General features: G+C 41.8%; 1 protein-coding gene across 1 annotated transcript in view; it reads left to right on the forward strand.

Moving 5' to 3' along the window:
• Positions 1-19,768, forward strand: part of Fto (FTO alpha-ketoglutarate dependent dioxygenase) — a 353,593-nt gene that overhangs the window by 123,341 nt on the left and 210,484 nt on the right. The window lies entirely within an intron of this gene.

A 19,768-nucleotide genomic window follows, 5' to 3' on the forward strand; every position in this document is an offset into this window, starting at 1 on the left:
CAAGCCAGGTGTGCTGCTGTGCCCTGGTAATCCGAGGACCAGAGAGGAGACGGGGCTCCCTGGGGCTTGCCGATCAACCTGCTTAAGCTAGGAAGAGACTGTGTCTCAAAATACAAAGTGAACACTGAAGGAAATCTTATCATGGTTAACCTCCAGCTTAAACACACACACACACACACACACACACACACACACACTGGAGCACACAGGCACACCTTCACAGGAACATGTACACATGTGTACACATGAACACACACAGGTCCTCACAGGTTGTTCTCTCCTTGGCTGTGCCTGCCAGGTGTCTCAGGTTTGTCTCCTTCCTGTGTGCTTACAGAGATCTAGTGGCCTGTTGGCTTTCTAGCTAGGAAGAACTGGGGCTCGTGATCGGCTTTTGGTGAGGATTTTTTTCTGTAAAGCTTGGTGTCTGCAGAGTTTCTGTCCTGCAGGTACGAAGCGGGCTTCCAGGAGACATTGCAGAACAGCAGGTCTTGCTCCTTGCCTCCTGGATGTCACTGTACGAAAGAGAACATCAGTGTTTCCCAGACTGCAGTCCACCTTCTGTTGGTGTTCACGGTCTTGCCATAGTCACTTGCTAACTCTATATTTTATGTGCTATTTTCTTTAAAACTTACTTTTTTTTTCCACCACTGAAAAAAACTTAATTTTGAAGGTGATTTTATTTTCACTATTTTACATGGAAAACCAGTATCAACTAGTCCAAGTCCAAGTGTCTTATAAATATAAACGCAGAGAAACCAAAAGTGTTAAGTTCACACTACTTTTCTTTGCTTGGAGATCTTAAGAGTCTGAGTCTTGTTCTTTGTTTTAACAAGAGACTAACAGTTTATATGAGTACTATTCAAATTATTCTTACAGTGAATATATGCCAATAAAAAATGTATAGCAATAAGAAGGAAAGAAAACAAGAATCTTATTATTACTCCTAATGTCAGACATAGATTTTCATCATTTGATTAGAGTAGTGGGTACTAATAGGAGATCTCCTTGCTGAGATAGAAATTATTCACATTAGAGAAAGTGAGGGTGGGGCAGACACACCGGCCGACAGACACCCTAACATCATTAGCATTGAGGGAGTGTTAGTGCTACAGTAGGCCAGTCTGAGGCTTTTTGCTTGGTTTTGCCATTGGACTGGAAGGAGCCACATGACTTGGTTCTACATCCTTTTGCAGCTTGCTTTCCAGTATACAAACCTGTTTCGCATAAGCAACCTCAGAGTCTATAAGCAGCCTTTGGCGGGAGATGTCAGAGGTGCAGATCTGTCAGTTGCTCCATTCATATGCGGCAGAACAGAGACCAGAACACCTGGGCCACAGGCTCCACACACAGTGCTTTTCCCACTTCAGTTGTGGTCCTGTCAGCTGGATCTCAGGGCACTGAAACCTCTGCAATGCTGGCAGTGCTCAGGCTGTTTCTTCCCGTCATTCCCCTTTCTGGTTTCAGGATCCAACTTTTTATTCTGACATCTCCATTCCCTGTCACTGAATGCCATTTGTCTAAAAAGATTATAACTCAAGTTTTGTGGTCTCCAAAACTTTGGATATTTGGCTTGCATCCAAACAAAAGGTTTCTCTTGTGATACTTTGCTGGTACTTTCTATTAATAATTTGCATACGTGGAGGCCATGAGAGCCAGAACGGGGCTTTTTCAAGTAGCGTCCTATTTAATCTGTACATGAAGCCAGTAGAGTGGCATTGTAAAAGCCATCTTTTACAGCTGTCTTTGTGCATTTAATACCTTTCTCTATGACGTCTTCTGATTAAAAAGCAAAGTGTGGAGGCAGGAGAGACAGCTCAGCGGGAAAGGATATGTACTCCTTGTGCAGAGAACAGGAGTTCAGTACCCAGTGCCCATGTTGGGTTGGTTAGGACTGCCTGTAACTCCACCTCCAGGGCATCTGGTACCCTCTTCCAGTCTCTCTTGGTACCTGCGCTCCCACGAATATATCCACACGCAGACACACATGCATGATTTAAAAAGAAAAAAAAAAGTAGCACGTGTTCATTCTAGAGAAAAGAAACTCTGTAGACTATAAAAGGAAAGGATATAAAAACAAGTTTCATATGTGATTAGTATATTCCTACCCAGCACATGAATATCTGGAATAGCAGTGATATTAACAGCAAGCACATCTACCAGGAATTAATGGCAAGCCAACCACTCTGTTAATTTGCTTGTAACCGTGAGAGGCAAAGCTATCGTGAGAGAGGACGTTTAGCTAGACTGGTAGACTTAGCCGCAGTTCCATAGCTAGTAAGAGGCAGGAGTTAGAACCTGACACGTGCGTCTGCTCAGGTTTCAGCGTTCCCACACCAGGCCTTTCTTCCCCCCAGGGACCCCAATGTCCCCTCCTCACCCTATTCCAGCACTTAGTTCCTGATTTGGGCTTTCACCCCATTTTTCTCTATTAAGCATCATGGCTCTGCAAAAGAAGAAAAGATGACAGCGTTCTGTTTAGCTTTGTTTTCAGTTTTAAAGATTTTTTCTTTTTAATTTAATAATTGGATTAGTAATGAAAGCATTTAATGAACTACATTATTAAAACAATTAAACGATTACATTTTCCTTTTGATATAATCATTACAAGGAAAGTACATGTTCAAACATTCACTGAGTCTCTAAGTGCGGTACGTGATAAACTCAAGAAATCCATGCTTTTTTTAGAAGTTGATATTCAGGATATAAAAATCTAGTGCTACCTTCAGACGTAGGTGGCATTATTGGTTTCCACCATCCTGTTTCAGGCAGAGTGAGTGCACCCCAAAGTCTGCATCTAGGGTGTATTTTTATGAGGACATCATACTTGACCTTTAAAATGAATTTTGAGTGCTTCTCTTATAAACTACAATAAGCTCCTATTTTAAAAACTCATGATTAAAAAAATTATAAAAGCAACTGTCGTGTAGCTTTGCCTTTTGACATTAGCTTTTTAAAAATACAAATCCAGAGGCCGTTGAGGGCTCTGGGCCCTATGCTGGTAACTGAAGCCTGAACTTCACAGCACTTACAAAAAGGAAACAGTTTAGCTCAATTTATAATAATATATTGGTCTGTAGAGGAAGTCCAGGCCGAACCCCACTGTCTCAAGTGAATACTCCAGGGGTGTCTGATGGCGAACGTGTCGGGTGCCTGTAATAAATCCACTGCCGTGGGCGTGCGCAAAAGCCCTGTTGGCAGTGCCTGAGGACACACTTCATGGGGTTGTCACGGTTTTACTTTTAAATTGGAATCTTTGCCCTAATCTCAGAGTTAGACAAGACCAGATTTGCAAACAGATTTACAGTTCTCACTAATTTTCCAACCAGGACTTCAAAACACACTTAGCAGAGGGGGTGGAAAACCCACCCCACCATTCACTTTGCTGTTTCTCAGGGTCGCATGATTTACTTGGCCACAGCTGTTTTCCATAGACTGCTTGTAGCCAGGGAGTTAGGGACTTAGGAGTGCTTGGAGACAAACTGGCTTTACTTTTCATGGAACAGATTATACAGTCCAAGGGACAGCAGCTAAATTCTGTTCATTAACCAGGAGCTGGGTGTGGAGGTGGGGTGTTTGGGGACAAAGGTGAGTAAACATTGGACAGACCTCTGCTGGTCCCCTTGATGTATCATCATGATGTCTTAAATGTCACTGTTCCTGCACGGTCTCTCTGGTCTTTTTTTTTTTTTTTTTTAATGTCTTTGTTGAGCTGAATCTCACTTTGAATTGTCTGCTGTTAGTATTGTAACCAGCCACTTCAAACCTTGCCTGTCAAACGCAAAAATGAACTTTGTGGCTGAAGTCAAACAAGGCAGTAGCAATGGAGATGCCTGGCTTTGTTGGGTCTAACCTTCACTCACCACGGGATAGGGGAGAGCAAGGCAAGGCTGTAGGGCTTCCTGCCTGCCGAGCAGCTTCCGTGGCCCCACAGCATCAGGGCATCTTTGAGTCTTGGCCCTCAGTGTAAAACGAGAGCCTTCCCTAGGTGCTGCTTCTCCCTATATTTGTTAGGAGTTGGCGTAGGTGTGTGGACCTGTGCTTTGCAGGCCACACTTAGTACAGGGACTTAATGCAGAGAAGGATGGGGCCGTGGCATGCTGGACAACAAGGAGGCAAGGCAGGGAAAGGGGAGTGCTGCATGTGGGCCTCTGCCTGCCTCGGGCCCTGTGTTCTGTGGGCTTTGCAGCTCATGGCTTCACACATCTATCTCCATAGCTTTGCAGGGTAACTACAAGAGTGGTAAATCTCACCAATTGGCTCTGCAGGGTGACATGAGGTAGCACCTGCCCCTGGCTGGCTGGAGCCCTGCTAACCAGCGTTACTTTGTTTGAGGCTGCCTTTCCATACGGAGCCTGGTCATTTCTTTAGATTTATCTCCCCGCCTATGAAATACCTGTGGTTTAGCGGCAGCAAGGCCAGAGCGCTGTGAACATTTGATGCGGTGTAACCTGAAGTGTGACGCCTGCTTCTGTTTTTTTGAGCTAACATGGGCACTCTCCTTGCAGGCTGTCACTCTCTGGGCAGGGATACCAGAGGTCGCTAGGATTTAACTTAGCTTGACTGGAGGCTCCCTCGGGACTTGACTAGGAGACTGGAGTATCTTTGTAAATCCTTCAGGTGTTCCTCAGCCCCGCTTAGATTTAGACATTTTATTCAAAGCAAAAGGCTTTTGTCATGCACGGCTGACCCCATTCCCTTCCTCCCCCAGCCTCTAAGTGACCAGCTGAAGTAAAAAATACATGTAATTTATGGCTTAATCATAAATTCAAAATAATTATACTTTATTACCTCTCACGAGCCTTGAGATGTAGGTGCTATGTTCTGTTTTCTGCCGAGGCAAGGGAATAAGGGAAACAGTAATAAATTATAACTCGAGGCTGCAGCCGGTAAGCTTGAGGAATCGCCATTTCAGTGGGAAGGGCTTGAACAGCCAAATGAGCACCTGTCATGTTTGTTTTCACTCTGAAAGGTAGAAACATGACAGGACAGTTGCAGCTGCTTGTCTAATAGGGGCGTGCGGTGGTGTTCTTGTCTTCTTAGTAGTGGCAGAACGTGCGGTCGCTGATGGGTCTCATGCCCGGGTGAGGGGAGCTCCTGAAACTTTCACTCTCACACATCTGGCCAGAGGCTGACATTTTCCCACTTGTGCTTTGTGACTGGCTTCCTGTTTCTTGGTATCCAGTAGAACTTGGAGGAGAGCTGTGCCTTATGGACAGAAAGCCAAGCGCGCTCTTTGTTTCTGGAAGGATTTTCTTCTCCCTGACACTTTCAGATCACACCCAGGTTCATTGCTGTATCACTTATGTCTTGAAATGTAGCTCATGTGCATGTGATGGGTGTCCAGTGAGGGCTGGGCACTGTGCTTGAAGCTTTGGTTTGCTGCGCTAAGGTCAGGAGGCGTGGCTCAGCAATGGAGCGGTCGCCTTGCATGCATGAGGTCTTGACTTTGATCCTCAGAACTGCAAATGATACTCTTGTGTTTACTCCCTATTACAAGATCATCAGGAAAGTTGTTTTGCTGTGACTCCCCCGCCCAGAGGAATATTGATGAGGATTGACTGCTGATGTGTATAGGGTTCCCTTCTTAAAGAATGTATGTGTGTGGGATATGTACGTATCTGTAGCGTGTATGTGTGTGTGTGTGTGTGTGTGTGTGTGTGTGTGCGCGCGCGCGCGTGCGCATGCGCCCATGCATGGCAGCCAGAGGAGGATGTCCAGTGTCCTCCTCTATCCCTCTGTCTTATTCTCTTGGAGCCAGGCTGGTGGCTAGCAGGTCCCTACCACCCTCTCATCTTCACCGCTCCCCCAGGGCTGGGGTTACTGCCATACATTGCCACAGCAGACTTTTCACATGACTTCTGCACTCACGTGAGATTTAAATTCAAATCCTCATAACTTGTTCAAAGTGTTCTTGTCTACTGAGCCATCTCCCCAGGCCTTGCGGCTCCTTTTGAAAGGAAAAATACTCTAAAAGTAGTTTGTGATTATCATATTAACATATGGATGTGTTAAAACACATCAGTTTTAACCATTTTTCTTTTTGTTTTGTTTGTTTTGGTTTGGGTTTTTTGTTTTGTTTTTTTGAGACAGGGTTTCTCAGAGTAGCGTTGGCTGGCCTGGAGTTCATTCTGTAGACCAGGCTAGCCTCAAACTCACTGAGATCCACCTGCCTCTGTCTTCCCAAGTGCTGGGACTGAAGGTGTGCACCACCACCACCCAGCTTTTGATTGTAATTTTTAAATGGGAGACTTATATGTGGTATGAGTTTGAGCTCAGTAAAGATTTTAAACAGAAATGAGCTTTAGAGACACGTAACTCTGGTTATTTTTTTCCTCAAGGCGATGAGGGATTATGTATATAAATGCAAAGCAAAGCTGTTCCTAGTCTCTCTACGAATTATGTAATCATGGCCTTGGGTTTCTCTTCCCTAGACTGTTCTAAAGATGACTGTGTTTTTGGTTCCCAAGGTGAGGGCTGTTTTAGCCCTATCTACTCTAAAAGACTTGACAGTAAGTTGGGCACGGTAAATGCTTAATAAGCAATTATTAAATATGGGAAGGAGTTGGGGCTCCATGGGACTTCCCCCTTTCAAGTTGGCGTGTCTAACACTGCCCCTGTCTCGTTCTTGTGTAGGCGGCCATGTTGATGAGATTTCATGGGTAGAGTTTCATTGACACCTCTAGGAGATTCTTACAGGTTATGTCTTGGTCTAGCTCTTACAGTCTTTCTGTAAGGTATGTTCTGAGATGTTCCCAGTTTTAGGTGCAGCAGTGGCACTGCTGAGGCTGGCTTCACACTGTCACTTGTTCTCTGCTTATTGACTGTTGGTTGTGGTTTACTGTGATGGTCTCTGACTGTCACTAGGAGAAGTTTCCTTGATGAGGACCAGGAGCTACCCTTACCTGTGTGTATACGCATTTAGATTGTAGTTAGGGATTGTGCTGACTTAGTCAAGTAACAATTATATGTTCTCCTCCAAGATCCATGACCTCACTAGCCTGCGTAGTTGGCTAGGTTTCCAGTACCAGGCATGCTTGCCCTCATACTGAGTGAGCATAAATAACTGAGCTGTAGCGTTTGGTCCAGAAGTGTTAGCTTTTCTTCTAGAGGGCCACTTTTTGAGGTGTGTGTGTGTGTGTGTGTGTGTGTGTGTGTGTGTGTGTGTGTGTGTGTAAATTCTTGATGCTAGTGAATCTTTAACTATTCCTGACTAGGGAATTCTATGTGTGTGTGTGCTTATGTCTGTGTGTTCTATATGTAAGGATTTAGAGGCTTGTTCAAACAGGAACTTAGTACATATTTAGAGAGATTATCTATCTACTCTAACTTTTTAGATTTCTGATTTTTCTACAGGACATCTTAAAACTATTATATCATCTTGCTTAAATGTAAAAGATTAATTTGTACGGTTATTGAGGATATGAAAGCATTGATATGCTGTGGTTATTTTGTCAATATGGCTTACTAATGCTTATTATCAGACCTATAATTGTTATTACAGTGGTATTTTCTAACCTGCTAGCAATCAATGAAAACATAGACACCTGTTATATTTTAAAATAGCCTTAGTTAACCTGGGACAGGGCAGATATTAATCCCCTGAACTACTTCCTGTAGTGGGGCAGGTATTCCATACCTGTCCCAATCCCATGCCATCTGCTTCTACTAATTTCTATCAAGCTACTGCCGATCCATAATCCCAAATACTTGCTAATTATCATCATCTGAGCCAAGTCTCCACCCACACTTTTCCTCCACCTAACCCATGGCCCAGCCTTCTTCTCCTCTGGTCTCTCTTCCTCCCAAGATTTTCTCTGTTTCTCCAAGCCCTGGAGCCTTAGCCATACCTATCCCATTTTCCCTGCCCAGGTGTAATGGCCTTTTATTGGTCAAACAGGGTAGGCTTTTAGGCAAGGTACAGGTGGGGCACAGAGACAGCAAGCAATAATTAGAATCCAAATACACCAGACCAACCTCCAACATTAGTAACTAAGATAGTTTTAAAATTGCAATAGTATGTTCACTTTCTTAAAAAAAAAAAATGGAAGAAAAATGCGAGATGAATTTAAATTAACTTGTTATAAATACTTATTACCAGTTTACATATTCCTCAACTGCTGTTTAAAAATTGGATGTTAGAAGGTCAGAACGTGTGGAAGGCACAGAGTTAGCAGTGTCTGGGGCTGCTTCTGTGGCAGTCATTAGCTGGATTTGGGAGGTTCTCGCCTCACCTGTTACTTGAGTAGTAGGCAGGAGTGATGGCTCTCTCTAAACAAGGCAAAAAACCCCAACATCCTTAAGCTTTCTTCTATCAGCCCAAATTTGGCCTCCTCCTACCCTTCAGTTTCTCCACTCCCCTCTGGCCTCACTGCCTTGGGAGGGCTTGCAGCTTGGAGGAGGAAAGGGAGAAGAAGAGAAAGCGGACCTGAAGATCTCTGTGCAAGTTTAGATAGCAGAAATGGATTGTTAACCTCAAGACTATTTTCCTTAAAACACAACAGCAAAGTAAACATTCCACAAGTTAATTTACAACAAGAGGACAGAGGTGAGCTCCCCTGCTCCTGTCTTGTTTGCCTTGTTTGTATGGCTCGGCATGGAACCCAGGGCCTCGCAGTGACGCTAGGCGAGTACTCCAGTACTGGGCTATTCATCTAGGCCAGCGTTTTTTACAAAAACGTTCTCAGTCTTTTACATTTGCAGAACTTAGCCTTCGCTGGACAGGCTTTACCATGCCTTTTATTTAGGTTAATGACTACCTCTCCATTGAACATTTCCATTTGTATCTTCATAACATGGTGTATCTGAATTTCAGAGAATAGTGCTATTGGGAAATTAATAACATATGAGGCATACTCATCGTAGAGAATTTACAAACTAAAGGAATATGTAAACTAGTAATAAAATTTATAACAAATTTATTTAAATTCTCCTTTCATTTTTCTACATTTTATAGTGTTTTTAATTATTATTTTTAGCAAGTAAATATGTATTACTCCAATGTTTGTATCTCATTTAGTTCCCAGTGCTGTCTTGTCCTCAATACTGAATATTCTTTAATAATATATTACTTTCAAGCAATATGGTAGAATAGGAGTTTCCAGCACCAAGCTCCCCTTGGAATGCCATTGATCAATTATCTATGCACAAGAGTGCTTTCATAGCAAGTACATAATCTAGAGCAGAGATTCCAGCATCTAGGTAGAGCACAGAAAAAAGACAGCAGGAAGAGAGTAGGAAGGACTGCTTAGTTCTTCTGTCACCTCTCCCTTGTGCTGAGACGTTCAGACCTGAGCAGGGGGCGGGGAGTGAAGTGAGCATCTGATTTGCTGCACACATGCCAGCAAATTCACCCCAACGAACTCTGGCCTGAAGTACCAAGTCTACCCAACATCAGGCATCTCTCTCCTGGCCCAGGCTTCAGTCTGGGCTCCGGAGACACAGGATGTAGGTTTGTCTCTGTGAACCTAGGCTCTGGCTCAGGTCCCATGTTGGCTGTCTTTGTGCCACATTTGTACAAATGTACTCCACATTTGACCCAGGGGCCATATCTGGGCAAATGGACTCAAGGCCTAAGATTACTTCCACAGACTCTAGAGCTAGAGTGGTACCTATGAGCCAGGCCTTCCGACCTATTCCTGTTGATCCAGGTTCTAGGCTAGTCCCAGAAACCAAGGACAGATGTTTATATTATTGACTCATGGCCCAGGCTTGCCTCTGAGGAGCCAGGAATCAGCTGAGCTGTTGAGCTGTCTATTGATGGTCTCTTAGGGGGATATATATATATATGTAAAATAAAAAATATATATGTATTTTAGGGAGAAATATAAATGATATATTCAAAGTTTTGCAGAGAAAATCTGCCAAGAAAGAGTACTATACATGACAAGGCTGCCCTTTAGAAGTAATGGTAAGGAGAATTCTTTTTTAGACAAATACAAGATATAGGCATTCATTACCATTTGATGTGTCTATAAGGGTTGCTAAAGAGACATCATCACATGGAAATGAAAGGCTGCTGACTGACAAAATGAAAACAAAGTATGAAACTCACTGTAAAGGTAAGACTTTAATTCGGAATGCTCTAGTTTATGCAAGTAATTGTGTTGCATAAATAACTCATATAAAAATTCAAAGTATCAAAAACTAGGATAGCTAGCTGTACTGATGAACACTCCATACATGAAGCATCTAAACTGACATTAATCAGGAAATGTGAGTGGGGAAACTAAGGCACAGTGTTCTTGTGATGGTGCTATTAGCTTAACTAAAATAGACTGTTCTTGCTGTAAGCTACACAGGCCTCATTGTAACTAAGGAATGTGTAGTGGATACAGAGAGGATGAAGACAGGGGAATCAAGTGCACCACTGCAGAGTAGTCACCGTGTCATAGAGGAGGCCAGGACAAGAGGAAGAAAGCAAGACACGTAACATAAAGCAATGAAAAATGGCAATAAATAAATGGATTCAGCTCTCTAATCGTGCTGAGTTATAGAGTTGCTACATGCATTTCCAAAATACAAAACCCAACTGCAGTAGCTCTCCCTTAGCCCTGTGTTCCAAGAGACCCAGTGGATGCCGGAAGCTATGGGTGTGCCAACCCTGGCATATCCTGTTTTTCCCTATACATGTGAATTTATGATAGTTTAACTTATGAATTAGGTATAGGAAATTAATAGTAATAGCTATAATAGAATAGCTATAATTTTGCTGTAGGAAATGTTCTGATTAATAGCAGTAACTAATAGAAAGACTATAATTTACCATAATGAAGTTCTGTGTGTATGGATTTTCACCAGAGATCCCAGCATTTACTCCTCTTTTCTTATTCTGAGGTGTGACACAGTGCCTCCATGATGAGATGCAGTCAAATGAAACTGCACTGGGTGGCACTGTGGCAGGTGCTGATGGCCTTCTGATGACGCGTCATAAAGACTGTATGTGTCAGATGACCCTGGGTGTGCTGCCATGGTGATGCGGATGGTGGGGGTTGGGCTCGGTTGATTTCCAGTAACTGAAACAGCAGCAAATAAAACTAAGGGAGGACTGCTCTCTGGGCCACCTACCAGATACTTGTCTTAGCCAAGTTCTCCTCTGAAAATGAACGGGCAGCAAAAGAAATACCATGCAAAGTAACAACTGAGGGCAAAGGTCACTATGCTTACATCAATGAGAGGTTATGTCAGACTCATGAGATGCACAGGTGATGTACAATACAAAAAGTTGGTAAGCCTTTGTATGTGGAGTAGTTGTGAACACTGGAGTACCTAAATATGTGAAGCAAATATTAGAACTGAGGGGAGAAATAATTAGCTCTGTGTGTGTGTGTGTGTGTGTGTGTGTGTGTGTGTGTGTGTGTATGTGTGTTGGAGAGCTCAGCTCCCTACTTTGAATAATAGATAGATCATCCAGACAGAAAATCAATAAGGGAACCGCAGGCTTGAGCAACCATGTCAACCCAGTGGTGCTTACAGACATGTCTAGAACAGCCCATGCAGCAGCAGGGTATACAGCGCACACGAAACGTTCCCCAGATTAGATAGCATATTTTGCCACAAAACATGTATCGACACTTTTAAGAAGCTGTTTTCTTCTTTACCACGATGATGTAAGTGCAAAAATATCAGTGACTGAAGGCATACTATAAAGTTCACACATACTGGAATCTAAGAACTCCCCAAAAAGCAGTTTGTTAAAAGGGAAATCCAAAAGGAACTAAAAACATTTTTAGAGAAATGAAAATGGAAACAAAAATACCACAACTTTTGAGATGCAACAAAAGCATCTCTCAAAAGGGGATTTTATAGCAATAGATGCTTATATTAAGTTGGGGAGAAGACCACAAATAAACAACTTAAATTTATATCTCAAGAAATTAGGATATGAGAAACTAAAGCACTTAAGTTTTCAAACTAGCAGAAGGAAGGAAATACTGAAGAATAGAGGAGTAGAAACAAGTGAAATAGAGATCCTGGAAACAATAGAAGATGCTTACAAAACTAAAATTTTAGTTTTTTGAAAAGCTAAACAAAATTAACATGTGTTTATTTAGGTAGATTGAGAAAAACAAAGAAAAAGGGCAGAAAGACAAAATTAGAAAGGAAAGGAAAATCCTAACAACTTGTACCACGGAGTGGGCGGCAGTAATAGATCTTAAGAGACTGCTGAGAATAGCCTTATCTGAACCAATTTAGTAAGCTAGAGTAAAGGGATGAATTCCTAGACACATGCCATTTACTCAGGCGAACCTGTGACGAAGTAGAGCATCAACACCGACAGGTGTGTGGTGATTGTAGCTAATGGACCAGTAGTCGCAGTCTCTCAGAGGAGCAAGGCTAAGCTTCCGAGGGCTTTGCCAGACTTAACACCGAACATTTAAAGAGCCTACAGCAATCTCCTAAGAAACTGCAGAGGAAAGAACATGTCCACACGTGACTTATGAGTCCATCGTTATCCTCCTATTGGCAGAGAAAAGCAGTAGGAAAAAGACTATTACAGACCCTGTATCTCTGAGGAACACAGATTTTACAAATTCCTAACAAAATACTAGCAAGCCATACTCAGTAACAAAAGGATCATATAGTAATGCCTGTGTTTATCCGTGGAGGGTGGGAAAGCTAGGCACGTGCACACTGATCACCAGTGTATATTTTATTGATCAAATAGGACAGAGCACGTGGTGACTGTTACAGGATGCAGAAAAGCATTTGACAGACTCAGTGTCATTCTGTGTCATGTGAAAAGACCACACACGTGTCAAGACAGGGCTGCCTACTATTAGCATTTCTAGTCAGCATAGGACTTCATGCTGCAGTGCAGTTAGGAGAAATAAAGACATGTAAGGCTTCCGAGTCTGAAACGTGGTAGTAAACTTCCTGTGACTGCAGATGAGGCTAGTAGGCAGGAGCAACTCCAAAAAGAGAATGCAAAACCAAAAACCCATTAGAACTAACAAATGTAGTAAAATCGCAAGATGTCAGCTAAACATAAAAAATTAGTTGTGGTTATAAAGACATTGAAGACACAAATAAATGAATGAGTAGCCCATGTTCATGGATTAGTAGAACCAATTCTGTCACTATGTCCATATTACTAGAATTTCCTGAAATTCCTGTCAAAATTTTAGTAAAACTTTTTTGCAGGAAGAGAAGAAAAAGTTGCTAAAATTTATACAAAACCACCAAAAACCTTGAATAGCTAAAGCAGTCTTATGCAAGAACAGTTAAGGTGGTTGGCTCATAACCGTCTCAATTTCTACTGCAACCTGTAGTGATCAAGACACCATGGTTGTGGCGTTCGTGTTAGTTGCTTTTTTCATTACTGTGGCACAATATGAGAAAAGCAACTTAAGGAATGGTCTGGAATGGCTCACAGTTTGAGGTTATAGTCCTTCATGGTGGGAAAACACAACTACGCAAGTGTCCACAATTGTGAGTCACATCGTATGAGGAAGCAGCTTGCTCTTTCCTTTTCTTCACTCATGGTGCCAACCTATGAGATGGTGGTGTCTAATTCAGGGTAGGCCTTGCTCCTTAGTTAATCTGTTCTGGAAACACCCTCAGAGATTCCCCACACCCCAAGGTGTGTTTCACTGGTGGTTTTAAATTTAATGAAGTTGACAAGTTTGACCATGATAACATTCATAACCTTGGCTAGCCTGGAACATCGTATTTGTTCAGGCTGCCCTCAAACTCATAGAGGTCCCCCTGCTCTGCCTCCTGAGTTCTGGGATTACAGGTGGGTACCACCATACCTAGCCATAATGTTTTATATTTTTTTGGCATAGTGTATTCATGTACTTGGTCAAACATTGTGTGCTACAAATGCAGGTCTTTTCACAACTTCGGAAACAGGTGTGTCGTATCTTTGGTCACTCTTCTTGATTGTGCTTTGGTTCTCAGGGGTCAGTAGTAGGCATTCTGGTGTCTTGTGTCTCTGGTCACTGCCTTTCCATTTCCTTTTGAGTTCCAGAGGTATTTCTTCAACTCACTCATCTACTTCTGTAGATTGATTTTTTTTTTTCCTGGCAAGTCATTCTCCATTCCTGCCAGTTGTGGTTTTAAATGTAACAGTTCTAGTTAAAGACGAAATGGTCTCCAACAGTCTTCACTCATCTCACAGGATTCCGTTTTCACATCACCTTGGGCCTTCTAACAGCTGCCGCATCTTCTAAAATCACGGAGCTTCTAAAAAAGTTGAGAATTTTCTAGTGTGCCTTCCTCTTGGTTTGAGCTTCTTTTCAGAGGCTCTGTCAGACAAAGTGGTTCTGTTTCTTTGAACTGTTGTATTTTTGCCTAAATCTGTGATTTCTTCTGGTCTGTTTATCCTTCTACAAAGAGACTATTGGCTCCTTATGATTTGTCCGTGAGAGACTGAGACAAATTTCTGGCCAAATGTGTTCTTGCAGTCAAGATGGCAGCTTGGTATGTTGGAACATGCTCTATAACTTCTGTATGTCTGTGTCTTCCTGTGCAGGGATGCTTGCAGTATGATCACATGTGACTCACTGTAGCATTGCTCCTTGTTCCAAGTCTTCACGTCAGCCCTTCCTGGCTCCCTTCGCAGCGCACAGCTAGCAATAGCATATGCTAGCCTCTGAGCACAGGTGGCTGTGTGCATACAGTGATGGCCCTCAGTGACAATAGCCCTGGCCTAGGAGCACCTGCAGCTTCCCCAGGTCCTGTGGTAGAGGGCGAGCACTCCTCTTGGGATCTGATTGTATAATTATTGGGCAGGATGCTCTTTCAGAGACAGGCAAGATTGCCCTTCCTTAATCAGATTCCAGTGGTCTGACTTCTAGCAGACGCTGCCTTCTGGAGTATTTGCCCCTTTCTCTAATGCATGCTGCTGTAAGAGCTTCTGGTGTGTTTCCCTTGCAGTGTGAAGATTCTCTGGGAATGGAGCAGCCAGTGCCTGTGTCTAGTCTGGCATCTTGCCAGGAGCTTCCCTTCCCCCTCTTATCAGCTGTTCAATCCCGAAAATGTTCTCACTCAGGGGTGTCCCAACATCTAGAAAAAAATCAGGTCATAAATATTAAGATTGAGAGATGAGAGTGGACAGGTGAGCATGAGTGGAGCGCTCAGTAACAGGGAGATTGGATTCCACTGTTCACCTTATTTACTTCAGGAGTGCCGGGAGCCAAGCTCCTGATCCTTACTTTATGAAATTTGGGGAAAGTCACCCCATGACTCACTGAATGACAAAATCAAGGAAGTCAGGATCTAGGCAGATTTAGGGAGACCACCTGTCTTGGTTTATCTTGGGGTGTGAGGCTGTCCGTGCTAAAAACCCGGATTGGTTGTCCTTGTGCACCGTTAAACTCCTACCTCTGTGGCTTTTATATGTGAGATGAGATTTCATGCTCCCATGGACACCCGGGGCTCTCTTTACCCACAGCCACAGTGCTTCTTATATTGCTGTTTTGTTGAGTGATCTGTAAGCCCTGATTATATGTTGTAGTCAGAGGCAGGTTATTTATTTAAGCTATATTCTCAGATAGCTCCAACAAATTCACATGCTTTTTGTGTTTTCTAAAATTTATTTAGACTTTGATTATAGCTATAATACAGACACTCACAAATATGCACAAACACAAGACACACACATACAAATACACACACATACTTTTACAAATATACACACACAAACACACATAAATACACATATATACATGTATACATGTGTACACATGTAAATGTTCACACACATACACCTACATACATACACACACAAAAAACTTACAGAATATAATTTTAATTGCATTCTAAAACAATATCTAATAAAACATTTATGAATCTGTATATTTTCATATCTATAGCTATATATTTTTGTATATACACGTGTGTGTGTGTGTGTGTGTGTGTGTGTGTGTGTGTGTGTGTGTCTGTGAAAGCTCAGAATTGGGGAATGGAAAATGATTTAAAGTTAAATAAATACTTAGATTCTACTATGATAATGGTTTTAGATGTTCTATTTAAAATATATCCAATAGAAAAAATTATGAAATGATGTATAAAATTTTCATTTCAAATGAAAAGGCTTGTTTATATTAGTCAAATTTGAATGTATTTGTCTTATGAATTATGAATATTGTAATGTATTTTTCTTTAGATTTATATGTTAATTCCATTAATATGGGACTGTCTTAGTATGTCCTTTGAAATGTTCAATCCACAAAGACTGAGCCACTTTTTATAGACTTAGAGTTTTGAATAAATTAGTTCTAAAATGAAAAGTCAAGGTCCCCCACCTCCAAAAGACATAAAGAATTAGAGGTATTTGGAAGCATTTTTCAAAAAGATCGTTTGATTTGAGTTGCAAAGGCTATAAATAAAGGCTCACTCACACAGCAAAGGATTCCTCCATAGGGTGTTTGCCGATTGGCTCTAGTCTTGTTCATCGCCCTCAGTAAAACACAGCGCTTCACAGATACATCCAGTACAGTGACCTTAGTGATGTCTGTGGATCTTGTTGTTAACAGTGTAGCAGCACACACCTCATCTGTGCATTTTCTAGACACTGTTCCAATTCTTTGAGGAAGTCTGGCCTGCAGGTCCCCTCTGACTCCTGGTTTTCATTCCTCTGCTTGATTCAGAAGCTCCGTTAAGCAAATGATGAGGACGGCATGCTCCAGAGGGCCTCCACCAGATGCCTTAGTGTGTCCTTAGTCCTCCGGGACGGCGCCCTGATAAGAGCATGGTCACCCTGCCCTCCCTGTCAGGCTTGACTCCAAGCCTGTGCACCGGCTTGGCTTTGGTCCTCTGTACTGCTGTGTTTATGTCTGTGCTTAGAGGTCCTGACATACCACAGATGTCTCGTTCAACTTATCAGTGTTTTCTGCTGTCGTTTGTAGAATATTCTAATGTTTTGTGATGTTCTCACCTTCATTCAGTTTTCGCTTGAAGCCCAAAGAGTTGATCTGACTTCTGTTCTTTCCCACTTAATTTATTCAATGCATTGAGAGGTTCTATAGTCCTTCACTAAAGCGTTCTGAATCCTGTCACTGTCATCTCTCACTGTGGTACAGGTCACTATCAGCTTCTGTACGACCTACTGCAGTCTCCTCACTAGTTTCCCAGGGTCAGTTCTTGCTTGTTTTCTGTCTTCTATTAGCTGTCAGGTTAACATTATAAAGATGGGGTTGATTTTATCTCAAATATCTGGAAATTCAAGATCAGGGGATCATGTCTGGTAATGTTCTTGCTGGTGGAGTCCTGTTCTATTACTAGGTATGGCACGGAAAGAGACAGAGAGTGTGTGTGTGTGTGTGTGTGTGTGTGTGTGTGTGTGTGTGTGTGTGTGTATACTTGTGTGTACCTTGTTTTTCTCCCTCTTCCTGTAATGTTACCAGAATTTAGTCATAGTGCGCCTCCCTAATGACTTTACCTAATTCTGATCACTTGGTTGAAGAACTCGGCCTCCAAGCACTCTAAGTCACATTAGGTTTGTACGGCCTCACAGTGGACGTTAAGTTTTGATACTCAGGACCCCACAGGCTCTCAGACCACATCCAAACCACAGTATCATCATCTTGTTCCTGTAAAGCTGCCAGAGTTTAGTAAAAAAAAAAATGTCAGGCCACATGATTTTACTAAGAACTTTCCAGAGTATCTAGACGAAGACCGTGGTAGTTAACTTTTATCCGTGTGTATATGTGTGCACGTGTGTATGTGATTCATATATAATTGTGCTGAGATTAAAGGTGTGTACCACCACACCCAGATCTCTTAGGTATTCTTAATTCAGTCAAGTTAATGGTGAAGTTTCATCTATGTCTGTCTGTCCATATATCTGTCTGTCTGTTTTCTTGTAGTGATTTCATTGTTTTAGAAGAGTTTTGGATTCATAGCAAAGATGAAGAAAGCTTCCTACCAACTCCTGTTTGTATTAGGGTTTTCTTTTCATGTTGTACTGTCTGTAAGTTTTGAAAAATATCTAATGACATGTAGTTAGCATTATAGCATCATAGAATAAACAATTCACTGACCCGAGAAGAGTCTGTGCATGTGTGGTCATCCCTCTCTCCTCCATAAGTCTTGAAACCTTTGGATTTGTGCTGTCGCTATGGGTCTGCCTTTCCCAGAGTGTCACAGAGTTGAAGTCCTATAGTGGGCAGCCTTTCAGATTGACCTCTGACACTTAATACTATGGACTCAAAGTTCCTATGTGTCTTTTTTTTCTTGCTTGATCACTAACTTGTTTTTAGTGTTGAATATTACTGCTCTGTTGAGTGTACCACAGTCTGTCCATTCATTGACTGAAGGACATCTTGCTTGGTCCCAGGTTTTAGCCACCATGGATAAAATTTCCATAGCATTTTTGTTTCTGTGTGGGTATTAGCATCAGTTGTCTCAGCATCATTTGTTGGAGGCACTGTCTTTGCTCTTTTATATAAATTTCCTGTTCTCCATTTGCCAGTGACCAGTTAATTTAATCTATGTGGGTCTACTTTGGGACCCACTTTCTGTTTTATTTATCTCTGTATTTGTATAGACACTATCACAGTGTCTCAATCATGTAGCTTTAAAATAAAATTCCTGTGTAAAGTCGTGCTATTTCTTAAAATCACTTCTGGCCCTTCTTAGCTCCATTTACACCTTAGAATTATTTATCTTGCCGGGAGTTTCACTAGGTTTGTGCTGAATGCACAGTACTGGCTGAGCATAGCTGACAACTTGACAGTTTTTAGTCTGAGTGTTCATGGACATGGACAGCTGTCCATACTCTTAGTCCTCCAACTCTTCCACCATTTTGGTGTTCCTCATGTAGATCTTTTATTTTCTATCTAATTCTGGATCTCATGCATTCTAGACAAGTATTTGCCACAGATAACCCCCAGTCCTAGATTGTATAAATATTTTGCAATTGTATTTAATTCAGGGTATGCAAATATATATTGTATCATTAATTTCAGATTTCATTGGTATCATATGGAATGTGATTTTTAATTTTAGCTTTGTATTTTGAGCCTTGTTGCAATGTCTTATTGCTTATTCGGTGTGAAGTGGTTTTTGTTGTTAGTTGGTTTGTGTGTATTTGAATTGTTTTGTTTTTTCTTCATTGACAGTCCTGTCAGATGTGAACAAAGATAGTTATGTTTCTTTTTTCTGAATCCCTGCACCTGTCATGTAGTTTTGTTGCATCATTAATACATAGCTAGAGCCCATCTGATGTTGCAAAGAGTGGTGAGCGGGCAGGAACTTAGGTTGTTACTTTTGTTTCTCACCCTTAGGTATCAGCCTTAATTTTGAGTTTGAGGCTTGGGTTAGGAGTTTGCTTGTGATCTTTATGGGAAAGTCTCTCTTTCAGGCTTGCTGATCATTTTCCTTACGAATGGCTGTTGGATTCTGACACATTGCTCTCTGTACCTGTGGGTTGAGGAGACATTTCTTGAGCTTTTGATCAAATCAGATGGATTGCATCAATTAAGTTTCAGGTGTAGAACATGTCTTCCATCCCACTTGGTCACAATGAGTCATTCTTTTAGTATGCTATTGAATTCATTTTTTTTTTTAACTCCTGTGTTAATAAGATGTTGCACTTTAGTTTTAGTTTTGTTTTGTTTTTGTTTTTGTATTGTTTTCTGGGTTTGGCATTAGGGAAAGACTGACTTCATGGAATGAGTGGCCATGCTTTCATTCTCCTTATAGGAGCTGCCTAAACTTTGTCCATCAATTTCTGATGGGATACAGTGTGAATATTGTTTGGATACATTGCTTTTGGTTTTGGAAGGTTATTAATTATCTATTTAGTTAATAAAGATGAAACTAT

Source organism: Acomys russatus, chromosome 26, assembly GCF_903995435.1.
Source record: "Acomys russatus chromosome 26, mAcoRus1.1, whole genome shotgun sequence".
NCBI lineage: Eukaryota > Metazoa > Chordata > Mammalia > Rodentia > Muridae > Acomys > Acomys russatus.